Source organism: Carassius gibelio, chromosome B2, assembly GCF_023724105.1.
Source record: "Carassius gibelio isolate Cgi1373 ecotype wild population from Czech Republic chromosome B2, carGib1.2-hapl.c, whole genome shotgun sequence".
In the NCBI taxonomy this organism is placed as follows: domain Eukaryota; kingdom Metazoa; phylum Chordata; class Actinopteri; order Cypriniformes; family Cyprinidae; genus Carassius; species Carassius gibelio.
The window spans coordinates 24,355,316-24,378,615 of NC_068397.1; positions in this window are offsets into that span (position 1 = coordinate 24,355,316).

A 23,300-nucleotide genomic window follows, 5' to 3' on the forward strand; every position below is an offset into this window, starting at 1 on the left:
TATGGTAAACAGCAGTGTGATCATATGTCTCTATGGACGTGCACAAGGTCACCTGTGTGGAAAAACAAGACCGGTACAGAAACAGTACACAAGTAGGTACACAACTGGTAAAACATGTCAACACAGTAAAAATCACACTAGCATAGAGCAGTGGTCGCTTGTCAGGGGAGGCAGAGCTTAACCAAAATTTTAAGGTGAAGATGAGGACGATTTAATGCTAATAAAATTCACAATTCATTTTAGTTCATGTCTCAGAATGTGTACTTTTTGTGTTAATTTCACGGCTGTAATGCCATAACATGTTACTGAAGTTGGAAATCGCAACTTTTGTATTGCGAATGTGCTGAATCTGCAGATGTACAGTAATTACAACCACTAAGTGATAGAGAAGGGGAGGCAGGGGGAGCACTGATCTGCCGTGCCTTCAATGGTTAAAAAATAAATAAATAAATAAACCAATCAACACTGAGTGTTCACTTTTCACGATGAGGAGTGTTGAGAAAATAAACATCGTAGTGGCAACTAGCCTCCCTTCTGTATCAACATGATACAGATATTATATGATATTAGTTTTAACATCTCCCGCTGTGCTGATAATGTAACAAGTACTTAAATTAATAAGAAATCAACCATAAAAAATAACGTGTAAATAACAGGTAGGCCTAACATGTACGTAGCAAGGTTATATATATATTCAACTCTTTAAGGTGTGTGCTTATACAGAAACTGGCATTAAAAAATAAATCTACCCTGAGTTGAATCTAACATTCAATGGAGAACTGCCCTCAGCCTCTCCTACACAATATTTGTGCCTAAAAATTGAAAACAATCTAATTAGCTGCTAAATTAAGGTGGCACACGTCTCCTGTGCTTGTCACATAGCTGAAAACCTATTTTATTCCACTTCATTTGTCACTGTATGTCACATCCACTCGAGGAAAGACTGCAGTGTTGAGCATTGATGGAACAAGGGCTTTACCTTTCAGTTTGAGGAAGGAAACAAATGCGTCTCCCTCATCTTTCCGCTCATGAATATACTGTTCCTCTGCGACCTCCTTGGCAAACAACGGAGAGTGATTACTCAGACAAGCAGCCTTTGTTACACACCTTCCCTTACAAGCTCCGGAGCCACTGCCTATTCTGTTCCACCACACAAACTCGTCGCGGGATGTCAAAAGATCTCATTTGCATTAACTAGGACATGAGCTAAGGTGTAGCAATTAACCTTGCAACGAATGACACGGATGCGGGGGCCGAGGCATCACTGGACAGACCTCTCAGAGAGGGTCTCACACACAACCCAGAGTAATGTGGGCTGCTCAATAAGCCATGCAGCCCCTAACAGTTTAGTCTAGTTAATGGAAAATAGCTCTTGTTCCTGTACTATAATGTAGTAGTACCTCTTTGTATGTTGGTATCTCAAAAGTGAATTATTTTCAGTGTATAAGGGGTTAAGACCCCTTCCTATACAAGTTCATGTATTTGAGTGAAGCAGCTGATATGATAGTAACTGATGTTTACCCACTGATCTTGAAGTAGCTTTGCTAAGAAAAATATGAAAAAATACCAATTAGATAACTTAGCTTTTGTCAGCACATTTAACAGAGTTATGCAAGCCTAGATCACTCGTATTGAAGCTATACAAGCTAACCATGATGTTTGCAGTGCCCTTGGTTTTTACTGACCAAGCACATATTATGTTAGTCTATATGGTTTATTGCCATTATAGAAAAGTTTTTCTTTCTGCAGTCATCTATTGTATATTCAAATGTATGCTCTTGTCTCGAGCTCACCAGCAGGTTCAAAATATAATTACATGGTGTGTGACCCTGCAAACAATGCACAATCCAAAGATTTCCCATCTCAGCATATTACTGACTCAAAGCAAGGCCATGGCTAAGTAGTCAGCTTTAATACATGAGCTAAGCGGTATTCCCTGGCACTGGGTGTATGATATTATGGAGACACTTTATTCAATTTGCACCTATAAATGAAAATTTGATGAATACTATTTGCATCAAAAATAGACAAAAGAATGCGTATGCAAAATAACTTTCTGTCAAACATGTAATGAGATCTTTTTATAGTTACTGTACAGTAGCCTATGTGACAGTTGAACTTCAAAGTAATGGCATATATTTTCTAAGTGTTCAGCATCATAATATTGCGCTTCTAAAATGAAATCTTAGGCCCAAACAAAATAAACCAAGTGTAACGTCTCCAGAGTTAGCCATTGATTTTCCCGTAATGAAAAACACAATTAGCATTTCTTAATTATGATTCACAAGCGCTGATGTGTTTTCCTGCTTTTTCATCATTCTTCCATGACTGCAACATATGGGGTGAGTTAATCAAGCTAATGATCTAATTCAGTGACTTCATTATTTCATGTAATTCATTTTCCAGGAGGGACTCCTGTTTTCTGCCGGAAAAAGATGCAAAAAATATATATATATAAATAAACACAAATACAAGCAATCAACCATCTTTGACTCACAAAAGTATATACAGGCTTAACCAGGCAGACTATCGTCTCTCAATCCCTCACAGTCACACATACAGCACAATAACATAATGTCAGGGAATGTCTTTAAATTACAATCAATGACAAATTATACCTTTTCAACTTCAAAAGTTGCACTTGAACCATTTTGCTGGGGATGCCATCCCACCGCAATCCCCCCTCAATTCGAGGCCTGGATATTATCATTGTCCTGTGGGCAACTCTGGTGACATTGTAAAAAAATAGTCAAATCACACTATTTATACAGCGTTTTATACAATACAGATTGTTTTAAGGAAATAGTGATTTAATAATGGAAACAAAATTCAATTCTGCTGTGAAGCGTCTGTAAAAAGACAATAGTAAACAAATAGAATGTGCTACTTATTCAGTTTAGTCCATAACACTACCTGCTTGTTTTCGAATGACAGAAAGGGATTTGATGTTTGGATTTTCTTCACTAGGACAGTTTTACAGTCCCTGATAGAAGCACAGTAAACACACTCTCCAGCCATCATACTTCAGTTGTACACGGGTGGGCACAGATTTCAATGATGTAGCAACCTGCAATTTGTATAAAGGCTAGAAAATGTCTTTTGGGCATACTTGAATTCTACATGCACCTGGAGAGCATCTGAACATTCAGGGGATGAGAAAGAAATGCATTTGTCAGGGGACTTCGGTGCTGTTTAAAGTAAACATGCACTTAAAGGAAGTGAAATTAATTTAGCAAAAAGAGGACTCTCAGAAGAAGAGACATTAGCCACGGCAGAGAAATGATCCCCTTCATGTTCAATCTCACACCGCGTGTCTGAGAAATGGGATTTTTCACTTCGGCATTCAGTGATGTTTTATCCGTCGCTGCTCTGAATATCTGAGAGCAAGTTTCATAAATACACTGCTAAATTTCATTCTTACCTCCCATTGTATCTCTCTCCTTAAGCTTGCTTCATAGTTAACTGCTTATAAGGTTCACTAGGTAATAGTTAGCAATGCTTTCTTAAAGGAACAGTTGTCCAAAAAAAATGTTCAAATTTTTTACTAATATGGAATCAACCTGTGCACCAAAAACACAGCAAATGAGCAAGTGTGAAAAGTCAGATCATTTGTTTTGATTATAAATATATGGATACAGTGTAGCAGCCCAGCAGCTCTTCAAACTTTAAGCTTGGCTTGATGAAGTGACTAAGCTTTCGAAACTTTTCAGGCTGACCAAGTAAGCCACAGTGAATGAACCTGACCTGGGACACACTCTGCAGTCCCCTGCATTGATTAGTTCAGTAATAATAAAACATGCTAAACAAGCTGTTACCTCATTATGAGTGTAAACAAAGTATTGAATGGGGAGCAGATGTTTGAATCGTTTCATGACCACAGCTGTTGTTATTATCACCACCACCACATTGCACTAGTCTCTGACTTTTTACAATGACTCATCATGATTCATCATCAATGTCATCATCATCATTCTTGAATTCCTCTTCATCAGCACATACCGAATCCCATTCTTTCCATCCCCGTTTCTGTGCCGGTCTCCTGAAAGTTGCATAAATCATGAAAAGGGAATCGTACGTTGTTTTACAAACCATTTGGAAGCGGCATGAGGCAGTTTAATGTTCCATTGCTAATGTCCCTACCCAGTCATATTCAGTAATGATATAAAATTACTGCCGTCAGCCTGATGATGTTTGCTTTAGGCGCACTTAGAAGGCACTGCTTACACTGTAATTATGGGAACAGCACCTCCACCAGGAGGATGAGATGAGAGGAGGGGAGCTCTTGACCTTTTCTGTCCGCGCTGGACTCTAGTGGTCAATTTTCTTCCTTCCAACTCCAATGTTCAAAACACTGTATTGCGCTACAGAACCTCAGCAAACTGTAGACCTTCCCCATTGAAATGGTAGCTTGTAGCTCCTGTGACGGCTTCTGTAGTGAGCACCTGGAAGGCTGAGTCTGCTATAGGCCCCAGAAGTTAGATTTGGATACAAATGTGTTTAAAATTTACTCATCCACCCTCAAGCCATCAGAGATGTGTATGAGTTTAATTCTTCACCAGAACAGATTTGGAGAAATTTAGCATTCTGCAGTGAATGGGTGCCGTCAGAATGAGAGTCCAAAAAGCTAATAAAAACATCACAATAATTTACATGTAATGTAAGTCATTCACAAGCTTAATAAACAAATCCATCATCAAACATTTTAACAGTTGTTTCATCAAACTTAATACGGTTGCTTTCGTCTAAAATATGACTCTCTCCATAATATTGCTTTCTCCAAAAAAAAAAAAAAAAAAAAAAAAAAAAATTTAAATCAGATACACAGATAAAGATCCAACTGAAAACAGTTCTAAACAAATATGTTGGTGGATTAAGATGTGAGAGGACAACAGGGGATGGCATTTCACTGGGGAAAGTGTTATTATAGATTATGAACTTGTACCGTTTTTAATTTAAAATGCAATAACTATGCATTTGTAACTCACAAACACGCAGCTTTTCATTTCATAAGATGTTAACTGATGGACTGGAGTTGTGTGGATTGCTTGTGGATTATTGTGATGTTTTTATTAGCTATTTGAACACTCATTCAGCACCCATTCACTGCAGAGGAACCACTGGTGTGCAAATTATGTTATGCTAAATTCCCCAAAAACTTTTCCGATGAAGAAACAATTTCATCTACATCAAAATCTTGGATGGTCTGAGGATGAGCTATTACTTTGAGTGTCCAAATACTTTCTGGGGCCAATATTATGTGTGTTAGTATGTGTATACACTACACACATCTCAAGGAACTGTGCACTCATTTTAAATAGGCCTAATTACATCATCTTCAGATTATTATTATACTCAATTAATTTCTCATACTTTTTTTGAGCTATTTTCTCAATTATTCTGTTGTCATGTGTTCAAGTCGTTGGTCTTCTCCAAGCAACTTTCCAGTTCCATTCACTACACTGTTTCCAGATTAGGTGGTTTCTATATTTGATAGCTTCCTGCCAACTCAAAAAAGGAAAAAAAAATCATTAAAGTAGCACAATACCCCAAAGAGAGCCGCAGTGCTTTGATGTGACAATAGTCTGAAAAGTGCCCTTTAAAGTCTATCTTTCATGACAGCTGCAGTGGAACGCTTTCATTCTGCAGCCCGAGTTTCCCATAAACTTCAGGATAAAACTTTGACTCTGTTTCCAAAGAGTGTTTTACTCTTTTAAAGCCTTCCCTTTTTAAAGTTTTCTTACAACATGGAATACATATCACATGACCGTGTGATTTCTAAAGTGACCAACATACTCGTTTGATTTGTATAAAACTGTTCTCATTCAAAATGCAACCCTTTTTTTATACAGGGAACATTAACGTGGGGAAAGTTAAATCAGTACCATACATACTGTGGCCCTTTTTTCCCTTAAAAGCAATTTAAGATCTCTTCCTGAGTGAGATAGCTAGCATTTCATGGAGAAACATATTTTTTATTGTTTGGTTTATTGTAGCTTGTAAAGAAGGTCCTATTTTTGTTTGAACATTTCAGGGTTTTTATCCTTTGGTAAGGAAAAGGCAATTACCATTTAAAGGTCAAGTTGGCAATAATATAACTTCCTCTGCCTCCAATGTTTTAATGATACAGAAAATTTTGAAATGTCCAAAGAGGGAAAGCTTCATGAGACTGAGCACTGACAATATATATATAATATAAAAAATATTAATAAATACTAACACGTTTTCCAGCATAATGGTCATGTGGCAATATGTTTTGCAAAAGCTCATGGTTTCTTACTGTGGCACAGTGCCCATAAAGATTCGTGGAGACTGTCAGGACTGTTAACTTGTGTGAAACAGGTTTGGATTGAATTTTCATGCATATTTGCATTATGATGATTGCTGCTGTCTACACTCATTGAAGTTGCATAAACATCGGACTATTAGATAACATCAAACATCTGTTGTTCTATTCCAGACGACTTTCATCTGGAATAGAACAAAAGACGTTTGATGCTATAATACCAAATACTGCTGCATGTTTATAGGCAGTTCACAAGCTACTTTGCAGTACACAGTGAACAACCTGTTAGTATTCCATTGCAAGAATAGTCAAAACTATCACAGAAATACATTCAAGGACACTGAATATATATCCTCTCTATAAGTTATGATGGATTGCAATCTGTCTTGTTGTTTTTGAATGCAGTGAGATCACCTCTGTTTCTCTGTGAGGGTGAAGGGCCAGCCTGGTTTTGGGATGAGAGACAGAACTCGCCACTTCAGCGCAACACCTGCTAAGAGCACAATTAGAGGCAATTAGCCGGGTATGAAAAGGCCATAGCTGGATTTCCAGGCTCAGCTCTAAAATTAATGACTCCTGGCAAAGTGTTTATGCGCGTGTATGTGTGTGTTTCCGTTAAATGTGACATTGAGTGCGGCTGGAGGCGTGCCGCTAATTTCAGGCCTTTGTGATCCTCATTCACGGCACTGAGATTAATGCCATCCTCACACAAGAGCGTGGGATCACCATGACAGCAGGGGCCAGACAGCACAACGTCCAGCTACATCTGTTCAAACGACACATTAGGAATTGAGAGGTTGTTTATACCGAAAGGCTGCTAGTATTGTGATTCCATAGATACGTGTTATGTTCAGTCATTTAGGGCAACAACGTACAGTTTTAAATAACTAATTAAAAGTTGAGGAACATCTTTTCAAGCAGCTGTTCTGAAGACATTTGAAACGCTTTTATAACAAATCAAGTTGGATATCTTTCCTACATTAAAATAGCTCTAAGAGTCAATACAACTTACAGGATTGGTGATTGGGATTAAGCTTTAGAAGCACAGTCTTGAAGAAAAAAGCATACTGATCATAATAAGATGAATCAATGGATGTTACCAAAATCTAAATTGACTTATGTACTTAATGCATTTTCCTGGTCTTATTCTTTAGAATTCAACTGCAAAGAAATGTAAATTTCCAAAGAAACTGACTTTATTTAAAAAAAAAAAAAAGAAATCTGCCAACTGAATAATGATGAACGAATGTAGGCATTGCTTTAGCAAACATGCATTTGACTACATTCTGATATATATAACAGCCATTTTTCACAATCCAATCAATTCCCAATTGCTAAAATCAAACCATGATGTGCATTATTTTCTGTTTGGATATTCTGTTTTATTTAGAAATATTACTAATTAGTAGCCTGGTAATACCAAACTCTGCTACTTTGCTTTGCTTCGTAGATAGTCTGGATGGCCACAATTGACAAGCGTTTACTTTCTCGTGGGGTGGGGGGTGGGGGGTGGGGGCGTGTCTGAAGTTTAAAATCATTGGTTACCCGTAAGCTAATCACATAACGTTTGGTTATGTCGTGTGTTATTCGCGGGCTCTGCCACTTCAAACTTCCACTGTAAACACAGGAATGCTGTGAAAACAAACCATTGGCGAAATACCGGAGTGAACATGGCAGTTCACAATCGCAATTATCGCCTTGCCTGACTTTGGCCTCCCCAGTTTCTTGCTGACGATCGGTAACAGTCGATAAATTTAACTTTTTCCAAAACCTGTCGGGACTTGGGAATAGGGCCACAACATCACCTCCATTCAAAATGTGAAACAAACAATCTTCCTGTTCGGGCTTCATTTGGCAAATGCCAGGAATATTCTTCAAAACAGAGCGATTGGCATCCCGTGTCTCCATGTCCGCTGTCGTATTTAATTTCCCTAACCTACACTACAATCTTTAATTCAGCACTTCACTTCTGTTCTTTGATTGGCTGGCTGTTTTGGAGCCGGAGGAAAACTGGGAGATAGTTTGCTATCTCAGACTGTGTACAAACTAATTAGGACTGTTGGGTATTTTAATCATTATTTTGCAAGTTCATGTCACACTTCTATACGGTCAACAACTTAATCTGAATCAAATAATTTTTTTTTTTTTTTCATTTTTTTACAACTGTAAGTAACCATGTCCACATACACTGCAGTTCAAAAGTTTGGGGTCTGTATGATGTCGTAGGATTTTGAAAGAATACTCTTATGCTCACAGAGGCAATTATTATCGTAAAAATATTGATTAAAATATATTCTAATATATTTTACATTTTATTCATGTGATGGCAAAGCTGAATATTTAGCATCCATAACTCCAATCTTCATTGTCACATGATCCTTCAGAAATTATTCTAATATGCACATTTGGTGCCCAAGAAACGTATTATTATCATGACCCTTACTGACCATAAAATTATGAACAGTATTGTGCATTTGCACACACGCGTGTCAAGTGTTTTAAGCATGAAAAGTACTTTGTAAAGTGACTTAAATCTCATTGGTTCTAAAATATATTATATGGCTAAAGAGACTAAATCATTTGGGTTAAAAAGAAATGATAGAGCCACCTGTCTGTCATCATTAGTTGTCACGTCTGATTCATGAGGCTGAAGAGGTTGCGGAGCTGTAATCAGAGGGTCCTCTCCTACTCGATGCCTGCGGAGAGCATGTGAGACTGTGAGGGGGGGTCTGCTGTCAGCTCTGCAGGCCCAACACAAGACACCCAAACCTCCAGCCCTGATGAGGGGAAAGAATGTCAAAGCATTCTGATTACCAGAGCTCTTCAATCAAAGCTCTATATCCGTCTCTGAACCAGAGAAGTGATTGGAGAGTTCTGGCTTGCCAGAGATTCTCTCTGATTGTGGAATGAAGTGAGCCTTGTGTGGCATGGCTGCAGCTGCAAAATTTGAAACGTGTGGCCAAAAGGCCATTTGGGAAAATATTGGTTGTGAGTTTGTGACTCGAGTTAGCAAAACAAGCATTTTCAATTGAAAGAGGTGTGATGGATTGAGAATTGGGATTGGTGTCAGGTGGTGCAGTGATCTAACAAGCCTTTGATGACATTGCAGCAAAATCCAGCTGAAGAGTGGGTTTTACATGGTTTTTATCAACCAAAGGCAGTCTGGATGAGGGATCTTCAGCCTTTCAATGGCAATCATCACTTAGTGGGTTAAAAAAAGTTATCAGGGATGGTCTGCTAATGGTCTAGATGGTTGACAACCAGTCAATGTGACCGAGGTAGACCTAAGAGATCATTTGGTTAAGCTTTTTATGGTTGGTAGACCACCTTAGACTTTGAAATAACCACATGGCCTGTTTTTTTTTTTCCAATGGGGTAGACCACAAATGCTAAGCACATCGGTACAAAGCTGGTGATCACCAACCAGAAATCCATTTAGCTGCAGGTAATCGGCTTATACTTGCAGTGACTCCCATGACAATGAGTTGTGTATGAGTTGAAAGAGAAAGACACTGAGTTCTGACATTAATTGTCCCAGTGATACCTGTAAATAACAGATGAAAAAAAAAAAAAAAAAAAAAAACATTCCGCTCCCAGACCACCAACATTTGTTGCAGAGTGTGAACTTCCTGCTAAACGGTTGGATGTAAATTGTAAAAAGAGCCAGGGTAAACTTTTAGAACATGAAAAAGCACTCTTACAGACACACATGCAGTTAGCCCATTATATGATTTTGAATAGAATATGTAATCTCTGCTCATTTCATGTGGAATAAATGGCAGTATAAATCAACAGCCAGGTTGTCCGCAGCATGATGAATGCATGGGTAGGAAATACTGGCTATACTTAATGGGGCGACTCAATAATATAGGCTACATTAAAGTTTGTTAGGTCATTAGAGCCCATTCTTTAAAATAATTTACGGCTTAGATGCCTTTCTTGCTAGTTCTTCAAGCAAAATAAGACATGCAAGCATGAAAAGAATATATTCTCGGCTCCAAGCCGGAGGAACTAAATCAAAGAGACAAAAAAACCTTCCTATTCATTGTGCATGGCACACGGTTTCTGAAAAGAAGGTGTTTTAAACACACATTCTGATAATGGAGTTCCATTTGGTCTTCCTCATGTCCAAAGGAGATACGCATAACAGAATGATAGAATGGATCCTCTCAGCTCATATAAAGGGATAATGATCAATTGATTAGATTTGTCATTACTCACCTTCAGAGCTCGAGGAGAATATCGCAAACTTTCCAAAAGCACGTTACCGTCCTCTACCTCTCGGCAGCTGACTCATAACCATTTCTTTCTGGCCAGCTGAGCCTTTCCATTAATACTGAAGGGAAAATTGCCAGAATGTGACATCTGCTTAAGGGCTCTGGAGAGGAAACATGAAATTTCAGCCTTGTTCATCAGTCACTCTGAGACTGTGACTTCGGCAATCAGAGCTCCTCAGCTCGGTTCTTCATGCCAAGAATCAAGCATGATTATACAGAAACGCATTCAACGATGTGAGAGCGTGTTTGAAGGAACGGATTTAATCTTATAATTGAGACAAGTTTGTTTGTGAGACTGCAAAATGATGTAATTCCTTCAAGTATGAGGCGTTTTGTATCATTTGTTTTGGTCTTTGGGTAGTTTGAATTGCAGGTGAGTAAAAGGGCAGTTTGTTTTTCTGTCCTCAACCTAAGTTGGATTGCTTAGTTGGTTTCCCAGCCTGTTTTAAAAGTGTTTTTGGCACATGTGAGTTGCGAACCTAGCTTGCTAACCTGCTAAACTAGCTCAGCACCAGGCTGGAATGCCAACTAAACCAGCTAAAACCAGCAAACCAATAAACTGGATTAAACGTTTATTTTTCATCAGGAATTAGACTTGTATTTAATTGTTGTACTTCCTTATTTTTATCAGCAAATATGGTGGAAAAAGTTTAGGAATACAAGAAACATTGCAGGCTGGATTCAGTCCTAGTGTACCTGCATGGGTTGACCATTGTTCCATAGCTCCAAAAACTTTCTTGTGACCTTTGTAGGAGGACAAGAGCACACACACACATTTGACAAGGTGATGACCACAATTACACAAAATGGATAGCGAGATGCTTCAGTGGCCACCTGCCTCTATAGCATTACCTCTCATTTCCTGACATGCAGCACACACACACACACACAGCAGGTCAAGGCCCCGACATGTGCATCCACACTTGCCGTGGAAGGTGTACAGGGTGCAGGATGTTTTAGAGCTCGGTAATTGATAGTGACTGGACAGATAGTGGTGAAGCGGCCGGGGGGAGGATGCTGTCAGACCCGGAGACAAGAACTCTGCTGAGGAGAGCAATACTTCACTAGACTCACCCTCCCACTCTCATCTCATTCATTAGCAGCCACCTGATGGAAGGCCACTGATCGATCCACAGGGCTTCCTCTGCTGCACAGAACCAGAGATAAACCACACTTTCATTTCAGGGAAGCCACGGAGAGGAGACCTTTGGAGAGAAAATTGTACTGTGGGGTTCAAATCTGAAAATCAAATTGACTTTTTAAAATGTAAATTTTTTAATTTAAAGTTTTATTAGGCGTTTGAACTATTTTGAAATTAATTTATGAAAGAAAAGCGCTGATAATTTTTGTACATTTTCAAATCTTGCTGTTGAACATGATCATCTGGTATTGCAAACTTGTGGAGTTCATGGAGCTCCATTGCCACTGTCAAAAAACAAAAAGAGGACAAACCAATTTCATATTAATTTTTTATTTTATTTAACTTTTCACTCAAATGGTTATGCTGACAATATAATTAGTAATTAAAATGATTTCAATAAGGAAAAAAAAATCCATAGTAGTCTCAGCATGATTATTATCATAACTTAACCTAAAACTAAAACTAACTAAAGCTATTAAAAACATTTTTGTTAATTGAAATAAAGCTGAAATAATATAGAATATTTATTACTTTTTGAAATAAGGAATATGTTTAGACCGAAGCATGAAAATTATTAACTGGAAACAAATAACTAAAACAAACTAAAACTGAATAAAGGAACCCACATAATGAAGAATATTATGTTTTCATTTAGTAATATAAAAAAGTCTGTAAATATGTCAAAACAAAATAATTACTTATATTTAAACTTTAACAAATTAAACTAAAATGTTACTTAACAGTGAAATAAAAATAAATGCAAACTCACATTATTATATATTAAATATATATAATACTACATAGAATGACAAGTATTTGGAAAATAATAATAATAATAATAATAATATTTATATACTCACTAGTGCATTTTGTTGAAAGGAAAATAAAGGTCCATTTCAGTCCTCCATGCATTAAAAAATGGTCCTATCTTGTCCAGAAATGTGCATTACTATATTTGTATGGGTAGTGGACGAGAGAGAGGCACATGAGGAGTTTCGATCAGGGGGAAATTACACTGATAGAACACGGGACACAGAACAGAGAGAAACAGGTCACAGTGCCTGGGGTCATAATGGAAAGCAGAACAGGCTAGAGGAACATTAGTAACCTCAAACCTAATGGTCTGTGCACAGCCTGCTGCAGGCGAGAGAGAGATAAAGAGACAGAGAGAAGGTGAAAAACAGAGGGCACTGTGGGGACAGTCTGTTTCTGCTGCAGGCCTTAACAAGTGCTGTGAAAGGTCTAAGCCTTGGTGGTTTGCTGTGATGCATGTGAGGTGTTTAAACATTGAGAGTTTGCTAGAAATTAGAAAGCAGAGTTGACAGGAGCAGAGCTCATTCGGTTTGTTCTACCTGATTGGGTCTGGTTCAGCAATCACAGAGGGGAGACAACAGAGCGATGCTGGAGGCAACGTACAGTGCACTTCACCAGAGGTGGTGGACGGAGCTACATCTCCAATTGCAACCAGATGATGGAGAGATCAGGATGATGTGTGATGCCCAATACTGCATGGTCAAGCGGCCATTTGGTGTCCAGCGTCAGTGCTTCATCATACAGTATTTGTGCCAAGTACCTTAAAATGTAAACAAGAGTCAGTACTTTCATCCAGTCATGAGTTAGTTTAGTGGAGTAGGTAGTTTTGAAAAAATGTGAATGAATGTCAGTATAAGTAGGTTAATTTTAAACAGTTTGTTATTTAGTTGTTCTGAGTGTCTTAGGCCTTGTATAATCAAGTGCATTTTCGATTTAAAATGGGGTTTTACAATGATATGATCCTCGTCTACACTGGCGTTTTCACTGAATTTCAGAAACGATCTTCGTCAACACTACACATCCAAAAAAAAATATAAATGCATGTCACATGACCATTCATGCAGGTACATCGAGTGAGGTGTTATTGTTTACATGGCCATCAAGGATATGCAGAGCAAATCTGGGCATCCACACCATCATTTAAAAAAAGTCTCAGTCGAGGCCCTGTCCACATTTTTAAAACCACTTTTTCTACGCGGTTTGGCTATTCGTCCACATGCAGAAGCAGCACCAGGTCAATGAAATGGAACGTTTTTGAAAACGCCTGTCAGGGTGAAGATTTAGAAAAAAAACTTATGTTTAAACATAAACTTGTTATCGTGTAGACAGCAAAATTTGAATTTTTTTGGCTTGTGACGTCGGAGGCTACACTGTTTTCTCCACCTACTGGAAACTTTTTAGGCTTCTGATTGGCCAACATGGCTTTACGGTTGAGATTATATAGCCACCTGTTGGTTTGGCATGCTCTTGACAGTGCATCCTAGCATGTGTTTGCATTTTCATGTGGATAGAGATTTGGAGATTTTTTTTTAAAAGGGAATAAGTAAAAACTCTGTTTCAAAAAATACCCATGTACGTGTGGACGTGGCCTGAAACTCAACCTCAGGGTCGAAAACACCAGACTAATGTAAACAACAGGAGTAACCGTAGTAAAAGTTATGTGTTTTAAAATGAAAACACACTAGTGTTAACATAGCCTTAGAATGTAAACAAGCCCCAGTATCAGTTAGTTGGCTAACAATCAAACAGATACTTACACTTTTATACATTCAAAGAAAACTTTTTAACAACTGTAACTGGCACTGAGTAACTTGAAATTCATTTATATTCAATACACGTGGCACAACCAATGTAACTATCTAATTTTTTACTTAACTTTTCAAATTCTAATTCTAATTCTAATTATCTGTTTAACTAAATTACTGGATATCAATGCTTATTTAAATTTTAAGACACTTGGTACATCTAAATGACTGTCTTACTAGCTAGTTTATTAATTAGTTTGTCATTAATACTGTTCTCACTTTAGGGTCCACGTCTCATTAACAAACTATAAATTACATGATCCTCAATAATCTCCTATTTACTGCATATTAGTATTTAGTAAGGTAGTTGTTAGGTTTAGGCATTGCAGGGTTAGGAGGCTAAAATATGGTCATGCAGAATATGTGTTTTATAGAAACAGTCAATAATATAATAGGCATGCTAATAGTTAACAGTGAGAATTGGTCCCTATGCTAAAGTGTTTCCATAATTATTAACTGATACTAACACTCATGCTTAGAATAACAAAATCTGAAGTTCATTGACATTTTAAGAAATTTAACATAATGACTACTTAGTGGCACTGGATAACGGGGCGTGTCAACCTAACTGATGATATTCAGAGAGTTAAACAACTTGGCACAACCTGATTGGTTAATGAGCTTACTGCCTTGTATTTAAATGGTTGGCTAGTATTTACTCGAGATTCCTGCAGCGCACTTTCAGAGATCTCCAAAACCCTCCACCTTCCCTAGCTCCACCTGTAAAGATCTTCTACGAGTTATTTTATGTTATTTGTGCAGCAGTAGTATTTCTTAAATATGGCACCGTATCGCCATATACATTGGCAGTAGCAAGTTCCTTTACCTACTTGCAACAGCAATAATCTACAACTACAGCAATAACCAAAAGCAGCAGCAAATTTAGCAGCATTGTAGCAGATCTGTTCCACCAAGACCAAATACATTAACATTGTCATAGATGTCTTCAGCGCGTTCCTGTGCTCACTGATGGTGCGTCATTATTCACTCATTATTCTCATTATAAACACGGTCAAAACTTTCCCACACCTCAGACTTTGCTTTAGTTGCTGGTGCAACCTAAATGCGTAATCACCAGAGGCAAGCCTCTGTTACACCTACTCAGCATCCATTTTCGCATCTTTCTCGTGCTAATCGAAACACATTACATGACTGCTCGTTTACCTCGCAAACCGGAGCGCAAGCCCGAGCCTGGTCCGAGCCCTCGTAAGATGATATATATTAAGTTTGGGCAAAGATCTTCAGCTCTAAAAAGTAAAGTAAACGTAAAAGACAATTAAGACCAACTGAGCCTGAAAATAATTGAAATTTGAATTAAACAGTAGTTATTCAATTTACTAACTGATACTAACACATACTTACAGTCTAACTTATGCTGAATTCATTCTTCAACATTTAGAATAATTAATTAATTAACTGATATTAACAGTTATTTACAGTCTAAATAACTATTGCTAAAATTCATCAACATTCAAAGACATTTAGCATAATTATTTAGTTAACTGATACTAACATGCATTCACATTTAAAGAAACCTGTCACAACTAACTGTTTACCAACTAACTTATAATGAAATTAATTTATATTCTATAACATTTATTTATCTATAACATAATCTTTAATAAAATTAATTTGCATTCTACTTTATCTAATCCACTAACTGATACCAACACTAATTTACAAGACACTCATATTCAAAGACAATTGGCACGACCAACTAACTGTTTAACTGACTTACTGAAGTGCATATGCATTCTAAAACACTTGGCTCTATATTCTAATTAAACAACTTCTACTGATGCTCATTTACATTCTAAGACACGTGGCACAAATCAATAACTAACTGTCTAACAAAAAATGTAAAACTCTCATCCTGCACATTCCAAATGCCTACATCATTGTCTGAAGATGTTAAAGGTCCGTTCACGAGTTCACATCTTACGTATATTAATACCGTAAGTTTATGCATATTTGGCGTGCTGTCCGGGTGGAGGGCTCCGAGCTCGGGATGTGGCCCGAACCCAGAGTACTCCCCCAGGTTGTGGTAAGAGTAGATGGATCTATAAGTGAGAAGAAATGGGGTGGAGGAGGGATGCTGAAAACTGTCAATGAACAGAGGTAGGTTCTGCTGTTATTTATACCTTGTCATGGGTTGATTACTGATTGGTCTCCACTTGTGTTAATCAGGTTAATGAACTGCGACTGTTCCTCCCGAACTTTGTTATAAAACAGCATTTAGTGGTACACTGAAACATTTGGTGCATTTTACTGCAGACTGAACTCCTAAACATGTCCTTTATTGGGCTCTGTACTAATCTGTGAATTCAGTCAACACAGATCCACACCAAACTTTATCTGCCTCACTATTTCCCTCTGCACCTCTCCATCTGTCTTTCCAGCCTCATTCTGTCACGTGAAGTGACCCGTTCTCCACTAGTCCATTCAATCATGCTGAGCCCACACAACAATAACTGCAATATTGGATTTTCACAAGCTCTATCCCTCAGGACAGAAGATTCGCATGAGTATAACACAAACCAGACCAGGTGGGAGGGCAACTGGCCACACACTAGCAAAAGTTATTGACTTGGGGAGGAGACTTCAGGGGGACGGTGACATTCACAGAAAAATATAAACCACAGGACCTGAACAGACAGAATGAAGGTGTGATAGATGTATTTAGGGCTCCATCAATGTCACTGATTTGATTTCGAGATAACAGCTTTACCGATTAGCCGTTATCATCCCAACATTTTGTGCCGGAGATCCTGATGTTGCTGCATTGTCATTGTGCCATTCGCTGAATGAGAACAACAAAGACATTTTATGACATCAATACAGGAAATAGGATAGAATCTACACATAATCTTGTAATCATAGCACAATCTGCATTCTCAGCAACATCCCTGATCAGATGAAGCATGTCAAGGTGAATGCTTTTTTTTTTTCTCATGTGCATGCATGCATGAGAGATTATCCACTTCAGATAATGATTCTGTTGCGAGCTGCTTCAAAAGATTGCTTTGAATTACAGCAAACACCAGTTTCTAGGCAACAAGAAACACATATAAACATATTCTGTCATCCAACAAGCTATCGTTTATGACACCCAGACTTATGATACTCATAACTCACACTTTGTGAACAAAGCTCCACAACTTAAATAATAGATTTTATTTACAGAGGAAAAATGCCTGCTGAGAAACACTGCAATGGTGAGTTGTAGAACACAGAAATGAGGAGGTGGGGAAAAAATAGGAGCTTTTTGTCAAGGCTTTGACTGATCCTGGGGCATTATAGTCCCAGTGAAACTAAGATGATTCAATAAGTTGTAAATCAGTGATGGCAATTGTTGTGAAGTTGGATAGATGTTTTATTTTTGGCTGGTTTAGCTGACTGGAAAAGCCAGAGAAGGAAATTCACGAGGCATCTCAGTATTTAAAATGAATCTTACAAAATAAAACATGCCTCCTGCCCAAAATGCATGAAATGTTCCATAATATATTTTTTTTCTTTTGATAATAATTATACAAGTGATGATCAAATGATGAAGATAAGAAATCTAATATGATGTTTATATGTAACTACAGTTTTGTATGTTTGGATATCTTTTAAAACATTTAAAAGAACAACATTTATTCTTTATTTATGTATATACTCTAATATTCTGATTTGGTGCTTTCTAACAATTATCAATGTTGATAAAGGTTGTGAGGTCAATATTTCTTGTGACAACCATGTATATATATATTTTTTTTAATATATTTTTTTCAGGATTCTTTGATGAATAGACAGTCCAAAAGAACAGTATTAATTTGAAATAAAAAAGTTATGTAACGTTTAGCCAAGTCTTTACTATCACTTTAAATAGAATTAAAGGCATAGTTAACCTAAAAACGAAAATTCTGTCAATAATTACTCACCCTCGTGTTATTCCAAACACATACGATCTTTGTTCGTCTTCAAAACACAAATTAAGATATTTTTTTATGAAATCTGAGAAAATTTGACCCTGAACAGACAGCAATGCAACTGACACATTCAGAGCCCAGAAAGGTATTAAGGACATAAAATTGCCCATAAAAATATTTAACCCCAAAAGTTAAAACTTATTTAATTCAATTAGATGTCAATTTTCCATCCAATGTAATCACATAAATCCAACGCAAAAGTTAATATTTGTTTAAGCTTCACCTTTTCATGTTCAGTTAACGTAAATGAATTAAATACATTTTATGAAAACTGATGAACTGTGATTTAAGCTTGTATAATACATAAACTTTACTCATTTTCAATAACTTATTGTTACTTGCTTTATATAAGCACCTTACATTTTCTTAATTCTATTGAATAAATGGACAAAACATGTTACATTTTCAAACCTTTATTGTTGTAATTGAAAGTGACAAAAGTGAAGTGACATTCACTCAAGTATGGTGACCCATACTCAGAATTTGTGCTCTGCATTTAACCCATCCGAAGTGCACACACACAGAGCAGTGAACACACACACACACACTGTGAGCACACACACACACACACACTGTGAACACACACTCGGAGCAGTGGGCAGCCATTTATGCTGCGGTACCCGGGGTGGCAGTTGGGGGTTCGATGCCTTGCTCAAGGGCACCTAAGTCGTGGTATTGAAGGTGGAGAGAGCACTGTACATGCACTCCCCCCACCCACAATTCCTGCAGACCCGGGACTCGAACTCACAACTTTTCAATTGCCAGTTCAACTCGAACCATTGGGCCGTAACTTCCCTATTTTTATAATTTTAGCTAACTTGGCAGGTCCTCAACCCAACCACAAGCTCCACACTTCACCACAACGGTAACTCGCACAAAATACACCAATATAAAGTCTTTTAAAATGCCCATATAATAGAGCATTAGACATGAAAAAGTCTCCTTATTATCACATTTTACTAAAAACTGCATAAAATAACACTTTATTTCAACATTTTCTCTCCCCATATCCAGTCCTGTGCAAAGCATGATGGGAAGTGTAAAACTTATTTTGAGGTACTTGATTGAAACATGTTCTTTCAAAATGAAAACTTTATGTTAAACCAACGAGTCACAGTTTTAAGTCAGTTTAACATGACACAATCATGTTGAACTGAAAAATAGCCAAAATGGCATTAATTCAACATGAATTGTTCAGGTAAAGTGAACAAATGTAAAAAATCATTTTTTTGAGTGCATTTGACATCAGTGGCTCAACCTTAATTTAATGAAGCTATGAAAATTTAATTTGTGTAGGAATAAAGGAAAAATAATGACTTTATTAAACAATTTCTTATCTTCTGGTCAGTCTTCAAGAGAGTACATTTGCATTGTTGTCTATGGCGGCTCAGAAAACTGTCGGATTTCATCAAAAATATCTTAATTTGTGTTCCGAAGATGAACAAAGGTCTTAAGGGTTTGGAACAGCATAAAAGAGTGAGTAAGTGAGTAGTTAATGACAGAATTTAAATTTTTGGGTGAATTACCCCTTTAATTACTAATAAAAACTAATTTAAATGACTTTGTTTGTAAACATAGTTTGTACATAAAATGACTGCAATGGCTGTGCAAAAACAGCATAGTTTTCACTGCAAGGTGAGTTATCTAAAGGTGTGTGTGTGTGTGTGTGTGTGTGTGTGTGTGTGTGTGTGTGTGTGTGCGTGTGTGTGTGTGTGTGTGTGTGTGTGTGTGTGTGTGTGTGTCATAGGATGTGAAGTCCAGGCTGGTAAGAGGCCCTGTGGAGAGGACGGCAGTCAGGTTATGCTATTCCCCTCTGATGTGATGAAAAGGTCAGTACGCCCTTCCTTTGAAGCCAAGCCCACACACACTCTCAGTAGGGTACAGTTCTGTCCACACATCCTCTGTCCTATCTGATACCTTCAAAGACACGCAAGTCCTGCCCTTTAATGCCCTACATGGGCCGTGAAAGGACTTCTGCTTTAGACAGACAGGTACACGATAAGAACAAATAAAAAGCAGCATGAGACCGTAGACTGGCATGCTTTCCCACTGGAGAACACCTGTAGAGTGGTTATTTTGTCAAATCGCTGTTAATGCCAACACGAGAGGGAATAATGAATAAACATAGCATGTTATAAGAAATTCAATTAGCCTTGAAACCTAAGTGAAGAATTTAAAGCATATAATAGTTCACCAAAAAACTAAAAAAGTCTATAAAAGTAGCCCATGTCTTACACTGCAGTATTTGCAGTATATTATCTCATCTTAAACTTTTTTTTTTTTTTTTTGGAAAAAAGAAAATAAATAATAAATATGTGACAGTCCATCCAAAAATTCAAATTCTTTCATTATTTAATTTAGTCATTCCAAACTCGTATGCATTTTTTTCCTCTGCAGAATACAGTACCAACAATATTTTGAAGAATATTGGTAACCAAACTGTTCCTATTGATTTCCTTTGGATTTCTTTGTTTATATAATGGATGCCAATGGCAACCAAAACTGTTTGGCTTTAAAGTTACTCAAACGACAAAGAACGACCGTGAAAGTAACCCATGTGCAGCATGAGTTGCAGTATAATAACTTATCTCCAACTATTTTTCGAATCGAAAATCTATTATACAAAAATGCATTAAAAAAAAAATCCACACAAAATTGTAAATTTCTTGTCATTATTCACTTAAATCGTTGCAAACATACATGCAATCCTTTCCTCTGCAGAACACTAAAAGACTTTTAGAAGAATGCTGGTAACCAACAAATTTTAGCTCTTATTGATTTTCTTTGTATTTATTTTATTTTATTTTTATTTATTTTTTCATATAATGAAATGCAACCTAAATAGTTTGGATACCAACACTCTCAAAAACATAATCTTTTATATATATAAAAAAAACAGTCACACAGTCAACAACATAAGGGTGAGTAAATGCAGACTGACATGCTCTTGAACCAAAGTTAAGGGTAATGTAAGTTCAGCTAAATGTGTCATTGTTCTTCATACATTAAAATGGATTAAGTAAAATTAAAATTTTTCTCCTTTCGCTACACCATAATGATTATTTTGATGATTTTGCAATTATTACCAAGTAAGGAACACTATGAGGAACAGACAGCTACAGAGCTGACCTTTCATTTTTTAGGAGAACTATCCCTTTAAATTCCAGCCATCAAGGCAGGTCATTCTCAAATAATGTACTTATTGATGAAAAGCAACTCATTACTCTTTAAAGACATTCTAAGAACTTCAATTACCTTCATCCACAATTGAGTACGAACTGAAGGACAATTGAATGTCAACCGTCTAGAGCCCTAAGTGCTTTTCTTTCACCTTTGTGCAGTGGCATAATCCTCACCAGCCTCTCTATAAAAGAGCAATCCTCGTAAAGAGACACTGAGCTGTATATAAAAGCCCACCCTTATCCTGCTTTAGTAAACACTCGGCATAAATAATCATCAGGCACAGAGAATATACCTTGCTAATGATAGAGAATAAATAAATGCAAAAGCAACTGCATCTAGGCCCTCTCCATAATATTGTGATATATTAAAAATATTGTCCATTTGTTGTGCTGAGTAGTCTTATAATTGCTGAAAATCTTTTTGAGTGAGGAATGACGGCTTTCAAATGTCTTTTCTTGCTCATCAGATTAACAGATTCCTCTTACAGTAAGTAATCTTAAAATGAGTTTTACAGCAATACAGTGGACGTCTGCCAAGTATGAGAGTTACATTTTAAAGTTGCTTATGTCACGCTGGTCTTATTGAGCATGCTAAACAAAAGCTTTTCTCTGGTTCACTTAACTTTTGACAAGCACATAAATGGGAGAGCAAACACATTAGATGCGTACATAAGCAATAACTCAGACTCTCTTGATAGATCTGAAGAAAAATCAATATGCGAAGAAAATGATGCAGAGTTTCTGCAGTGATGGAAAGAAACTTTAATGGGAAACCTTTCTGAGACAGAACTCTTGTGGCTTCTGCAATCTCTGAATGCAAATCTCTCACATTTTGGACTCATCTAAGTTGATTTTAGGAGGCTGCTGGGGAGGATTCAAGGAGCAGTTTAAGAAAATACGATGTTACAGCTGTTCCATTTCTCCTGATTAGGAAGAAGTTGTGATCGCTTACCCGGCTCGGCTTTGATCTGTCTCAGCGAGTCAATGCCCTCCTCCAGGAATCTTTTCTCTCCCTCACCAAGCCGCTGATGCACAGATCAATTGTTGTTTTTTCTTCAAAGTCAAAGTGAGTTAGTGCTAATTCAATGGAGAAGGCGAGTAAGAAGGCCTCTGTGCTCCTCTGGGATGTTCCATCCACCTTGCTGCATGCTGCAATCACGGCTCCGGAATAGCAATGCAAGAATACTGTATAAGCTATTTCTCATGTGGGAAGATTTTAATGCCGTAGTCCACACCAAAAATGAAACCTTCAAGTTGTTTCCAAACCTACATGACTTTTTTTCTTATGTTTAGAAAAATTTTCTAACTGTTTTAGCAGAAAATTAAAGTAAAAGTTGGTAAGATGCCTTTGTATCATAAAAGTGGTTCATACTCATGCGCTATAACGCGGAGAAAGTACGGAAATTTAAACTGTCAAATTTCATTTACAGTATTGTTCAAAATAATAGCAGTACAATGTGACTAACCAGAATAATCAAGGTTTTTCGTATATTTTTTTATTGCTACGTGGCAAACAAGTTACCAGTAGGTTCAGTAGATTCTCAGAAAACAAATGAGACCCAGCATTCATGATATGCACGCTCTTAAGGCTGTGCAATTGGGCAATTAGTTGAATTAGTTGAAAGGGGTGTGTTCAAAAAAATAGCAGTGTGGCATTCAATCACTGAGGTCATCAATTTTGTGAAGAAACAGGTGTGAATCAGGTGGCCCCTATTTAAGGATGAAGCCAACACTTGTTGAACATGCATTTGAAAGCTGAGGAAAATGGGTAGTTCAAGACATTGTTCAGAAGAACAGCGTACTTTGATTAAAAAGTTGATTAGAGAGG